Genomic DNA, 14,639 nt, shown 5'->3' with positions numbered 1-14,639 from the left:
CACCCTGATTATCAAAACACTTAGGGCAAAATTCTCAAGTATTTCTAAGTATACAGCTTATAATTTCTTAGAAATCTAGTTGACATGGCATTTATAAATAGAATTCAGTTATTATAAGTAGTATCTTGCTTGCATTCATTTTTTTCCAAGTTAGTCAGCAGTTTTCTAAACCATTTAATATTGTCCTTACTGGTAGTTTCCCTGTTTAAGTGTCACTGCAATGATTAGTCCATTATTAGTATAAAAGCCATTAATCCAAAGTGATCATTTTTATATTTAGAAAAGAACATATACAAGTCATATATTTTGATCTATTAATTAAATGTAGAGGAATATAATTTACTACTTACTGTTTAGTGATCTTTTGATAATATTTTTCATAATCTGGAAAATTATCTTTAAAATTTGGATCTGTCTTATCACAATGATTAGATATTTAAACAAGACATGTTTCTGCAACCATCCTCCTAAAACTTCAGTTAATCATTAAAAAAGGCAGAATCTCAAATTGAAGCTGATTATCTCCCTTATATTTCAAGTTCTTTTTACTAATTAAAAGTAAAAACCACATCTATTAATCTGTAAATACAGGAAATTATAAATACCTGGCATTTAGTGTGTTGGATTTCACTATAATTGACTAATCCCAAAATGCTTGACTTTATTTACAATAATTTTTCTCAAACAAAAATAAGAAGTGTGTTAATAAAACATAATATTCAAATGAGATATTACCAATTTATACTGCCTTGATTATTTTATGTCATATACAAGCTCCCTCTGCAGGTAATAACAAGGGTTAGCAAAAATATTCCAAACATGTAGGCAGTTCTCTGCATAAAGTTGCAGGTCACTGTTGTACAAAAATACTCTTACCTAGCATTGTTACCGCCTCCTTACCAATTATCTGATTAAAATACCTGCTCCAGAAAATTTGTGGTTCAACATGATTATTCTTGTCCTTCATCTTGGTTAAGAATGCAGCTTGAGCAGGCAGGATACACAAACTTTTCAGTCACCCGAAGAGGTACTCTCACCAGGTGTATTTCCAGGAAAAGAAAACATAGCCTGGCTTACAACAGCAGCCGTCTAAAATGACAGGCCACCCAAAACAGTGCTGCCCAACCCCTTTATCTGATGCATCATCTGACTGCAACGCGTGAACAAACAGAGTTGGCATTTTAGGATTAATTTACAGTGAGAGATAAAAGATCAATTTTAAATGAATGCCGTAACAACTACAGTTTCTTTAATCCTAGAACTTATAGCTAGAGAGCATTTACTTCTGAAAAATAAATTATTTTCATTAATTCAATACAAAAAAGAAAAAGAAAAATTGATTCGGTATGCAAAATGTTCTTTGGTCCACCATAATATTTTTTCCGAGTCTGTTTTCACACTCTCCTCTCCCTATGCCCTTCCCCAGGTACACAGATACAAGATGCATCTCTGCCAAGGGGGGGAAGGGAGAGGGGGGGGAAACCATTCTTAAGAATGGTTTCAAGATTTGGGGCCAAAGTATAACCAAAAAATTGTTGCAGAACAATGTTTGATGCTACTCTTAAGATTTCCTACTTGCAGAAATTTAAGGCAAATTCAGTTTGACCTACCTTTAAATAAACCGAATTGACAGGCAAAAAGGGATTTTTTTAAAAACCACTAATATCCTTATTAACCAAGTAAAAATTATATGCTAATTGTCATGCTAAAACATACAGAAATACCACACAGAAATATCAGTTATGTTTTTTCCTACTTAAAGAAAACAAAGTTAAGAGAAAAGGCAACTTAATAACAGCATTGTTCTTAGTGAGTTTTTTGCTTAAGGGAGAAATTTTGTTTCACTTATATTTTTAAATAATGAGGCCCTAGACCTAGTTTAAAACCAGTAACAATATGAAAAGTGGCTTCCATCAAGGCTATGGGTACTACACACAGCATTTGCAGCAGAAAAATAGAAGTGGGTAGGGTGACAATGTCCCTATTATTCGTCTATACAGCTCTATAAAGAGGAAGCACACCTAAAATCCACACAGTATCTTTCTCATGACAAACAGAACTTTGAAAAGGACAAAAATGGCTAAATGTCCTTAGTAAAAGTGAAAATGACTAGAACATCATAATTTTAGTATAATTTTTATTTGTTGATGCATATGAAGAAAATTAAGGTTTTTTAGTAATAGGTCCATCTTTTAAAAAAATGAAAAAAAAAAGACATATACATTAAGCTTTTGTCAAATTATATGAAAATATGTACAATCACTGGTCTACAAATATAACCTTACATCACCACCAAAATTATTGTTTCCCCAACTGTCTTGGATGTTAACTACAGGAAAGCAGAAATACTAAGAATAAAACACACCATGAGCATACTGAGATTAAAAACACAAACGAGTGAATAAAATACTATATGAAAAATGTGTTCTGTAACTTCTAATCAATAACCACAGTAATAAATAGGGGGGAAATGGTAGGCATTTAATTCAGAGGAAAGAAATTTCCGAGTGGACGGTTCCAGTGAAATAAATAACTAATTCCAAATGGAAATACTTTGCTTCAAAGTAAAGACATGGAAACTCATTTCTACATGATTTTTTTAATATATATTGGAATCAAGAGCTGATTAAATAAATATAATCTACATAAAACAAATATATCAACTAAAGATATCTAAAATCTTGTAATGATTCATCCATTATATGGCTTACTGATGCCACAGTATTAAATTTTAAGGATAAATGATTAAAATTAGAACTCATTATGAACAAAACAGAGAGAATTCTCTTTTGCTGTCTCTATAGACAGACACTATTTACTATCTTCCAGGAGAGAAAGCATTGTCCAAAGCAAGGTCAAAAGCATTGTCCAAAGCCTGCCCCCGGCAGACAAGAACCACTTTTGACAGATTATTCTGTCCTAAATCCAGAGCAACAATCAGTCTGAGGTGTGGACCGATATAAAATACCTACAAAATGATGCAAAGTGTGGACAGAACAAGCATTTCATGTTCCAAGGCAGGAAAGACCTTTGAGAACAAAATAGAGATTAAATAAGTTATATCATTTGCAAAATCAGCTTAAAAACAGATCTTACACATATTTCACATTTTAGGCTTTCATTTGCACTGATTTTTAGCCAATAACTATCAACAAGTATTGTTATATACAAAGGGAACGAATATAAATTGCACATTTCTGTATGTACACGTGTGTATACATATAATTTGACCAAGAAAGGAGTTAAAGAGTATTATCTAATAATTAAAAGAGCAAAACTATACTCTTTTTTATATTAGGAACCTCACGGTTCTTTCTCGTTGGCTACTACAATGGCTAAAGATCTTATTTTTCTTTCAGAAAAAGATACAGGGTTATATCTGATTTTGTTCTACAAAATAGGTTTGAATTGATCTGCGTCTGAGGTTAAATATCTTTGCAACTTCTCCCGTCTCTCATGGCTAAGAACTAATAACTTATTATGTTTCTTTACTATCAGATAAAAAAACACAAATTACTTAAACAGAATTAAGATTTGGTCAGTATTTCAAGAAGTTAACTTCTGCTTAACATGCCTGTTTGTTTTTGTTTTTTTTAAATATTAGAAAATAATTCTATTTTTATTAAGGTACTGAATCTAAGCTTTAAATTTTTAAAAAAGTGACCAAAGATTTTCCAGCTTTAAGTAGACTTCTTTTAAGGCAACTGAATTTCAATTCTGAAATTCAGAGATTAAGGTATAATCCCTGTGTGTGAATTTTAATGTTTTTAATGTACTCCTCACAGATTGGGGGGGAAAAAATCAATGACAAAACCAACAAGGGCCCGTTTTGCTCAGCATAAGATTTCTTGTCAGGTAGTGATTAATGCTGTGCTCTGTAGAGGGAGACATTACATCCGGGCTAAAAGAGACCTAAATTTTACCCTCAGGCAGAAATCTGACTTAAACATCTCTATTTAAAGTGACATTTGTCCTCCCTTTTCAACTGGTTTCCCCCAGAAATTCCAGGAAGTTGACTTCATGACCTAAAAACAGCGGAGTGACTGTGAACAGTAGCTGTGCCTGCTCTGCACTTCAGGAAATCTGGGTGCCAGAATGAATCAAGGTGTAGGTCGTAAAACAGGTGCCCAGCTATCTGGTATGATCAATCCCATGCCACTTTACTTCCATAAGAATCTAAGATTTACAGGCCCCTATATTTCGAGGGTCAATAAGTAAAAATTTCTGTTTCTGTTGCTGATAACCTAGCTATCCCTACTGATGGACTAGGTTTCTTTTGATTCATAAAAATCACAGCTGATACTTTACTACACTGATCTGAACTATTAACTGATGACAAATTACAGAAATTCAGAAAAGCAACTACTAAAAGAAAAACAAACCTTCCAAACAAATGAGAATGTGCAAGTGGAAATAGTATCTTATACATCAAGTAATAGCTTCCATAAAATCAAAAATGGGAAAGCAAAAAGAAAGAATGTTCACATAACTAAAGCCACCAAGTATACAAGATGCAGGTATATTAAAACAGGTGCCAATATCCTTACACTGTGAAACATGGTAACTTTTGATATTATTAAGCTATTTAAACACTGCTGGCAAGTTCTTACAACCAAGATAATCTAATTTCTGTTGCATTTCAACTTAAATTGATTTTTTTTTCTTTTAGCCATTCTGGTAATTGAACAAATTTATACAACTGTGATGGGATTTTACTTACCACCACACAATGCATAAAATCCTCTATGAAGACAAACTATATTACTTCATAAAACTGTATTTTTGTTGTAATTAAACAAATTGTATTTAAACTTGCTTTGTGCTTCCAAAGCAATCAATAGCATTTTGCTGTAAGCTGCACTTTGCTTGCAGGTGTTAAGCGTAGTTCCTTCATTCAATCTAACTTTTTTTAAAGATAATTTTTATTTGCAAAATATGGAAGTTTTCTTTTCCTAAGAAATAGCTTTTTAAAATCGTTAAATAAGAACATATTGGAAAGTATCTGCAAATTATTGCCTACATTTAGTCTATCAGATAAATGACCTAAGCAGATTTTTAAAGTATTTTTGGGTGATTAGGACCTTTTTTTAGGACACAATGATCCACTTACAAAAATATATCTATTTACATAAAATAGCATTAAGAGACTTCCATGGTTTATAATATATATTTATACTAAATCCAAAATACCACACTGAAACCTTCAATAAAATTTAAGAATTACACACCCTAGTTACAGTTACTCTTTTAAAAATTATCACACTAGGTCAAGAAAAATGCCATTATTTTAGGATTCTATTTCCCCAATTCTAATAATTAACTATCTGTAGGTTAAATGACCCATTTTCTTAACCTTTTTTGTAACGCATTAAAAAATAATAATAATCACTACTTGACCAATCCTAGGTAGTAAAAGGATTTCAGAAAACAGTCAATTTTTCTGCTAACATCAAGTCTAATTATAGTCATCTATGTGATTAAATACTTTTCAACCTTTCTACCTGTAATCAAGAATTATTTGAAGAGATGAATATTTGGGTGGAGCTATAGACTAATTAGAGTTATGTAAGGTAAGTTACGCTATGGTTTTAATCTGCCTTTAAAATTGAAATGTTTTAATCTTTCTTGAAAATAGTTACAAAACAGTTATCTATTTAGGTAATGTGAACTAATGTTTAAACAAATTACCTTCAGAACTGATATGACCAAAACATAGATTTCAAGTCCTTTTCAGGTCTAGTAGGTAAAGTTGCTATTTTTAACCCACGATCGAAATTATCAATTTGTGCAGTTTTTAACTAGGCATTTTTGCAAGAACTAAATGAACAGGGGGTTTGCAATTATGCATTTTATTTCTAAAATTTACTAGCTTGGGAATAATTCCACTTTAATTTTACTTGAGCCTTTTCTGCAGAAAAGCAGACAGCTGTTAAATGTGTACCTTTCCTTCAAGACACAAAATCAGATACAGTGAACATCAAGAGGCAACATGGACAGTCTTCGAAGGAACTTTTTTAGAAAAATAGCAATCCTATTACACTAAATTCTTCAAGTTTTCAAAACTGTATTTCATTCCTAATCTAACTACAATTGGTCTGTGCTCATAAATATCAGCTATTTGGCAAGTGGTATGGATTCTTATTAAAATGAAAACAGATTTCTCTCAGGTAGACAGATACAAGTGTATTTAGCCCATACCTTAGAATAAATTGTAATGATCTCTTCATCTCATACTACAACTGTCAATAAACTATTATTTGATCATTTATTTTACTAAAGTCAGGTCAAATAAATATTTTGATAGAAAATAGAGCAATAACAATTTATTTCTATGGTGTACAGCTTTCTAATTACCTCCTGATCGTCCCCCCAAAAATCTCAATCTTAGCTCACATATTCCTATATTAAGACATTAAATATTATTTTAAATATTTAAATAAAACACAGAAAGCTCCAATAATGATCAAACAGAGATCTAAACCTCAGTAAGCCTTAGCTTTAAAGCTCTCCTCTTGCTAATTTTAAGAAAGGAACCGCCCAGAAGCTTGGTGTTAACGTTTCTGCTGATTGTGAAAATTGCAGCAATAAAAACTCCAACTGCTTGCCTTAAATTAAGACTTGCAGTACTACATGTGCAATCTGTATGTTTATATTAGTTTTTATAACACTTGGAAGTTTTGTTGTATGCTTTGATGTTAGTCCATTAATAAAGCAGAGAGTCAAAAGCCTGGAAAAAATAAATTTATTGGAAATTCTCAAGTCAAAACTTGAAGTAATTGGCTTATTCTACCCCACATGATTCAATATTCTGATTTCCCCAACTACCTGCTCCCAGAGCTATCTGCATTTCTAAATTCGTTTTCTGTTGCCAACACATAGTAACCCACAGTGATTGAAAATGACAGCTGGAGAGCTTCTACAACACATTAATTTTTCTCTAAGTAGTCCAATTTTGTCACCTAAATGTTGAAGTCTTCTTTTCCCTACATTTTACACCTTTAGAGATTTGTTGAATTTAGGATCATCACTATATAAAATGAAGAGCAATTTTTCCTAGACTATTTTTAGATTATTACTAATAGCTCTGATGGATAATGTGTTTTCTTTATAGCACTCTGCACTCAAAGCAAACTAGTTAAACAGCAACTTGAGTCCAATAATAGCAATTACATCAATGTATGATTTTTTTTCCTCGAAAGTACTATTTAGACAACTGAAGGGATCAGATAAATACACTACTATAAGATGATTTCAGGTTCATGATGTAAAATTTGAATGCCACTAAAAAAAAAAAAAAATCTTAATCTGAAAAAATTATCATCCTATTAAAGTGAAGCCCAAAAATGTTAGACAATATTTTTTACTTCAAAGCTGTTTATTAATGTTAATTTTCACTATTAAGATAAAAACAAGAGTTCTCAACATTAATTTAAAAAAAAACCCTCCTCCAATTAAAGGATATCAATTCATGTTCAAATTAACCAACCATCAAAGGTAAAACTATACAAAATATGTACTTAAAAAATTTTTTAAACCTTCCTTTAGATTCATTTTCATCTTAAACTAGACTTTAGTAAATATTAACCTAAATAAATAAAACCAACACTTCCCAAAGAGTTGAAGAAAAAAGTTCTCTCTTGACACATCTGCTCACCATAAAATGACCCAAATGACCCAAGTACTTGTTCTTACTTGTTTCTTCACTCACAGATACTGACTTGTTAAAAGAAATTCAAAGAATGAATCTTTTTGCAAATGTAAAAAAGTATTAGCGACTGCACTATAAATATTAAGAAAAATAAACCAACTGCAATCTGAATTCCAGCATTTGCTGTTTGATAAAATGCAAAACTTGAGATGCAACAATAATCAAACAATTCTCTATTTAAAATACCATTCACAAAAAAATCTGAGTATCACTTAGCATCCTTTCAAACTTACACTTGCAATAGAAGTTTCATTAACAAAGTTCATGTTGAGTTTTAATAGTCCACTGATTTTTTTTTCCTATTAATTTAACAAGTGTATTAAAAATAGTTTTCTGGGTGACAAATGAGTGTGCTTTTATCACAAGATTTCTATTATTTTATAGACTCATGAAAAGCCTTTCTCTCCCCATTTTATTAATATAACAAAGTGTAGGCCCTAGAAAAGTATTAAGTTAGAGGAAAAGCTTTCTCTTCCACTGAAGGGACCCCAAAAGACAGGCAACAGTGACTATCATAAAATAAAAGGTCACTCTTTTTCTAGGAACAAACCATTTATCAATAGAAAATAATTGTCTTGCCATTTGCAAGGACTCCATAGCAATAGACAATGTTTTTCACTCACATAATTACAAAACAGTAAAGGTTCAGAAACACAGCCCGAATCCACCTCCCTATTTTTACCCTTTACAATTCTCATTGCCCTTTGGGTCTCCCTTGGAAGCAAATGGAAGACAGGCTGAAGTTTTCTCAATTGAGCTGAAGCTAAGAAACCTTTGATATGCTAATAGTCCCCTTCAAACGGTAAGAATTCACACTTGCATTAATTCAAACAATTTGTGCAGAATGATGTGAAATGGCACTTCTTTTAGAGGCAAGCAACAAAAGAAGAGAATCGGAATGTCTGAAGAAACTAAACAACAGAACATTTGTTCTGCAGTATTCTCTCTATCATGCATAAATTTATTGGAGGGTGGAGAAGGGCCAACAAAAAGTTCCATAACACACCTGAACAGAAGTAGATTTTCTCTATAAAGGGTTTCTCAAGTATTAGGAAGATACTAAAGTTACAAAGTTACCTTTAACCTAGGTCAAGAGTCCCATCACAACTTGGAATGTTGCCAAAGACATCACACAACCCAATCTATTTTTCTGCTATGGATATATATTGCCTCCTTAGTGCCCATCTTTGAAGGTTCGCCCAAGATCAAACCTGATTTAGTAAGAGACGTCTCAACAGGCCATTATTTACCAAATGGACATGACTTTTCTTCATTGTGCAACTCGAACTGAGCGGAGCACACTCGGTGGGGCCCGTTCCAGACACAAACACTGACAAGGAAATGAATGAACGAACCACGTCCGTTAAAGCTACGCCTCTGGAAGGAAAGAAGAGAGAAGTGCACATAGTGTAAAGACTGCAGAAGAAAATTTACGAATTTGGGGTGGGGGCGGGGAGAAGAGCGCCTTCGAACCTGGCCTTTGTAACGGGAACCATATGGTTGGTGACTGCGGCTCAGACGCTCCCAGACTGCTCGGAGAAGCTGCTAAGCAGCCTACACCTTTCAAGAAACAGGAGGAAAACATTTCCTCGGTCTGAATCCGAGACAACACAGTTTGCATCAGGAAGAAGGGAATAAGGGGGCCAGGGAAGGGGGAAAGGATGAGGGGGGTGGAGTCCATAGAAGACGGGAAAGAAGAGGGACACCGCAGCACTTGTCCCTCCAATTGCGCTTTTAGAGGACAGTGTGAACAGAGGATTAAAAAACAAACAAAACAAAACAGACAAAAAAAAAAAAAAAGACATACGTTCCTTAGTCTCCGCTCAGCGACACTATGGCACAAAGTAAAGCTTCCAACGATTTCCCCTCACCCAAGCCCCGTAGTTCGGAGCAAAGAGCAAACTTTGCTGATCCCAAGCGAAGAAGTCTTGCAGGCGTGCCTCCCCACTGATGGGGCGCTTTCGTCGCTTCGCTCGCCCCTCACCTCTCCGCCAGAGGGTCCGGTCACCCCAGCCAATCAAGTAGCCCACGCTTGATTAGCCTGGGGGTCTCCCCTTTCCTCGCACTCCTCCCACGCCTTTATCTCCCCGCAGCTCCCCACCGGGTACCCCCTCCTACCAACCAGGCTTCCCGAGACACCCCGTCGCCCAACCATCCCAGGAACCCGTAACTTAACCCACAGGCCCAGCGCGGCCCGCTGCTGCCCTCTCACTGCAGGTCCGGGAGGCTCTCTGCCCTCCCCAGGACTCGCGGGTGCCTGGCCCCGCCACCCTCCCGCCCCGCTGGGCCACCCCTAATCGCTGCCAGCCCCAGCGCCGGACGGCCACATCTGGCTGCGCTTTGCTGTCATCCTCTCCTCTCCACACCACCTAACTGCCGACAAGAAGAAACAACAATCCGAAACAACTCAGCCCAGTCCTCCCCCACCGTCCACTTGCACTGAACTCGCTCCCAGCGCTTGGACGCCCCGTTCCACTTGCAGCCCTAGACGGGTCTGCAGACGTGCGGAGCGGGGGTGGGGTGGGATGGGGAGTCAAGGCCTCGCACCCCGAGCTGAGCGGCCCCGCCGAGGGCGCGCTTCATATCACCCCTCCCCAGACGCACTGTGAAAAGAGGTGAACGGAACCTTTCGACTCAAGCTTTCCGAAAATCAAAATATGTACAATGCGATCCTACTCCCCTCTCCCCCGCGGACCCTGCAACTAGACTGAAGCCTCGAGAACGTTGTAACAGCTCCACGAGAAAAGGAGACGCAGGCTGGACGGGATGGGGAGTTCTGTGTATCGATTTCCGAGGACGAGAGGTGGGGAGAAGGGGGAGGGGGCGAGCAGCCCGAGAGAGCGCGGGTCACCCCCTCGGCCGGCAGAACATAAACAAACAGCGGAGCCCCGATTCACCCGCGGCTCCCCGTACCTCCAGCATCCACCCACGGGCAGGAGGCGCAAAGCAAACAGGTCTCCCAAGCCCCGCACAGAGGCACATTGTTCGTCCCTGCGGCTCTTACCTCGGTCTGCGAGCGCGCCCCGGGGGCGGGCCGTCTGGCGCGGGGGCCGCGCGGGGAGGCGCAGAGCGCAGCGGCGACCCCGGCCGGCCAGGACCGAGGCCGGGAGTCCGCGCGGGAGGCAGCGCCGCGGCTCGGAGTGCCCTCCTGCTCGGCCGCAGCCGCCTCCTCCTCCAACCAAGCAGCCAGAGCCGGGCGACTCCGGGGGTTAGGTCAACATTTTCCCGCAGTTCCCCACTCTCGAGAGGGGTCTTTGGCACACACCCCCAGACCGCGCGCTCCCTTGGAAAAATAAAAAATTCGGGAATCAGAGCGAAAGGGGTTGGCGCAGGCAAAAGCCCGACAGAGGTGCGCAGACTTGGGAGTCCCCTCGGAGCGGCGGCCGCTGGAGGGGTGGGCAGACGCCGGCAGCGCGAGGCCAACTCAGTTTGTCCGGCCAAGCCCCTCAGCCCGCAGTCCGCGCCGGCCGACTGGCATCCCCGGCGCCGACCCTGCGGCCTGGGGCGAGACAGCGGCGGCCCTTCCTCACATTTCGGGTCTCCGGGCCGAGGCTGCGCGGTGGCCGCTGCCCCGCGAAAGGCTGAAAGCGAGAACTCGGGCTCGCGTGAGCGGGGAGGTACAGGGAGGTACACGCCACGCACAGCAACGGAGTGGAGATGCCCCCCCAACAATCCCAAGGAATTCTCCAGTAAGCTCCCGATTTCGCTCCGGCACCTCTGCGTGTGTGAGCGGAGAGAGAGTGAGAGGGAGAGGGAGAGCGAGGGAGAGAGGGAGAGACGGGGGAGTGCGAAGTCCTGACACAGACTCCCGGCGAGGTCTGAACTGGAGTCACCTCCAGCCGCTGCCTCCTCCCCAAACCCCCACCTACACGCCCCCGCCGGAGTTCGGCTAATCATATAAACATATTAGCGTGTACAGCGGCAAAGGACAAATCTCTCCCTCCTGATTTTTCCAGCAAGGGGCCCAGGCAAACTCAAAAGAAGATTACAGGCAGCTAAGTACAAAACGTGGAGCAGACAATCTATAACTCATTGCCGCCCAATGGCCATTTTCCACTCCATTTGAGAAGCTGCGGCGGCGGTGCACCCGAGCAGGGGGAGGGGAGCGAAAGGGGACACTTACGGGCTCGAGCTGTTCGAGTGGCGGTGGCCAAGCAGCCGCCCGAGGACTAACCGGCCCCGGCTCCGCCGGCGGGGCGGCCGCAAGCTGTCCGGGCGGCGGCTGGGGACGCGCGCACACCCGGCCGCGGAACGCGCCCCGGAGGCAGCCAGCGGAGGCTAGCGCCCCTCCCCTCCGGCTAGGCACACCCCCGCCCCCCACCTCAGTCCCGGGACTCCGCGGTCAGCCTCCCCCACCCGGTCCACACACCCATTCAACCCCTACCCCACCCCACCCCCAAACTCCACTCACTGCGCGCTTGGTCCTCCGCGCGCTCCGCCGGCGCGCGCTCTCCATCCTGTCCACACACACGCACTTTAAATTGAAACATTTATTTATGTCTGGAACGGGGTGAAGGGTATTGGGGCGAGCGCGGCAGAACCTGGCGCTCCGGCCACGGAGGCGGGACGCGGGGGGCTGGCCAGCGGCTCGCCGCCCCCTCCCTTCTCCCCTCCAGGCCCTGGAGCTCTCTCCTTGCCTGCACTTGGAAGAGGCGCCCAGGATGCGTCTTTTACCGTCCCCGTCTCCAGGTTTTCTTTTTTCTCCACGCAGCGAGCCGGAGGCCCCGAAACTTTTAGTTTCCGCAGCCCTCCTTTTGTGTGACTGCTCCGAGGAGAAAGAACGTCTGTTTGCCGCGGCTGCCTCCGTCCGGCTGCGGCGCGCGGGGGACGCTCCAGGGTTAATGTGTCTTTGATACCTGAGATTTCCGGCGCGCTCGTTAATGAAAGTTACATTTTTTAAAATTGCGATGACTTTTTCTTTGTAGTTGCAGAGAGCTAGCCAAACTTTGACTTTACTGACTATATTTCACAAGTGCGTGTTGTTTGTTTTTGATTAAACTCACCAGGATAAGCAAAGGAAGGAAGGGAGACTACGAAGCTCTGTACTCGCAAGTGCATTCATCGCTGTTAGGTCTGTTTCCCTCATTTCCTTACATTGAAGCTGCTTTTTGCTCTTGTCCTCTGAGCACACTTCCTTGCACCTCTTGGTTGGTAGTGTCAGCAAGCATCCAGGCAGCGCCAACGATGCATCCAAGGTGAAGAGAACAGACCACGACGGGACAAACCATGCTTGGAAAATGTTTAAAAGCCAGTTAAGTATCCTCTGCATACGAGGAAAACCAAACCTGGATTTTTTTTTTTTTAATTACAAAATTCCTGAGCTGAAAGTGACTGAGTTTTCAGATATATTTCTAAATTACTGATTCTACTAATGAGTGCAACCATCAATTAAAGAAGCACGTTTGCATTGGCTTTCAAGAAAAACTGATTCTCCAAGATTTAAATCTCTAGTAAATACCACGAAACTTGAGCTTCTTTGCTTTCAGAAACAATATGTACTTTTTGTTGCTGCGGGTATGTTGCAGTCATCATACTTCAGAAATCATTTCAAACAACAATGTTATTAAAATGTCAACAGCAGATTGTGCAAAAAACAGGAAGACTCTAAATACCTATCAGTATTTTGTCACAAAGCCAGATACTTGGAGTTCTAAAGTAAATCCAGCTACTGGTCAAGTTTGTTCTTAACTTGTAAAAATCATAAGTTAAAAGTACATAAGTACAAATAACTGAAACATTCTCTTTTGGTTGATTCATTCTAATTCCAAAATTAAGACATGAATCCTTGGTGATCAATTTTTTCCTATTTAATGTATTGATACTTTACTATTCTCACAATTCTAAAAGGTAAGAGGAACCACTTAGAGCATTTGTGTTATAAACTACATAAACACCTTCATTTGGAATTTCTTAGATGCAGGATATAAATTAAATGCCTGAGGGGGGAAAAAAAACCACACTTATCCAGAGCTGGTATGAAACCTTATTATGTACCTAAGTTTTTACATCTGTCAGAATGTATACACACAACAGATCTATCTAGGAAAATTAAATCAGGCTACTTTAGTTCAACAAAAGGCAGAATTCTCAAACATCAGAGGTCATTTATATCATGGTCTCCTTTGGAACTTAAATTTATTTTATTCACGATTGTAAACCAAAATATGTCAAACTGATAACCATTTGAATTTACTGAAAAATTTTAGCCCTTTCTTTTGTTTATCTTTGAAGGTTTCTCACTCATCTGGGCATGGTTCACAAGAAGCCCCGATGAGCGCATAGATCAGTCTAATCCTATTTTCTTTTGGGAGGCAAAACTTGGTCTGAAGTTTTTATTCAGTGAGCTTAGTAAGTAATCAATAGAAATTTTTGCCTGAATTAAGCTGGCCATATGTTGGCTTATTTACTTACTTATCTAACTCTCTCAGAAAGAATCTCTGCAAGAACCTACTGTGTACATTTCACAGGTCTGGCATTTTTGATGCTCTGGACATGAGTGAGTCACTCTTCACTATGTTTCTAAAGGGACTACCTCACAAGAAAGGAGGGATGCATGGGAGGGGGGAGAAGCTGTCAGAAGTGGATTAAAACTATAGGGAGTGGAAAGTAAGTGCCTCATACAAGTTTTTAATTTTGATTCAAGAGGAAGAGTATTTTATAGAGTTCAAAGGGTTCAACACCTTTTTTTTTCTAACATAATAAGCTTTTTAAAATTACACCTCAGTGTATTCCTTCTCTAGGATAATGTTTTAAATATTAAAGAATTTTTAATTCTTTCCTTGTACCTTACATATAATAATGCTTCAACCTTCTTTATACCCACAAGAAAGAATTGAAACAGCTTTTAATTGCATTGATATATTCAAGATTAAGCTGTTAGCCACAAACCTGCCATTACAAAGGAACACTTAAATGACACATACACACACAC

General features: G+C 39.9%; 1 protein-coding gene across 27 annotated transcripts in view; it reads right to left on the bottom strand.

The window, feature by feature from the left end:
* Positions 1–12,206, bottom strand: part of ADGRL2 (adhesion G protein-coupled receptor L2) — a 182,093-nt gene extending 169,887 nt beyond the window's left edge. For 25 of the 27 annotated variants that reach the window (XR_013959976.1, XM_080657019.1, XM_080657030.1 and 22 more), the window contains exon 1: positions 10,713–11,435. The gene's annotated coding sequence lies outside the window, so the exon portion shown is untranslated. Of the gene's footprint in view, positions 1–10,712; positions 11,436–12,119 lie in introns of those variants that run through there. The other 2 variants (XM_080657028.1, XM_080657026.1) reach the window with 2 other exon arrangements.
* Between the last annotated feature and the right edge of the window lie 2,433 nt (positions 12,207–14,639).

Source organism: Plecotus auritus (assembly GCF_963455305.1).
Source record: "Plecotus auritus genome assembly, chromosome: 2".
Taxonomy (NCBI): Eukaryota; Metazoa; Chordata; class Mammalia; order Chiroptera; family Vespertilionidae; genus Plecotus; species Plecotus auritus.
Note: the sequence above shows the minus strand (reverse complement) of the source record. Positions and strands in the feature narration are given on the sequence as shown.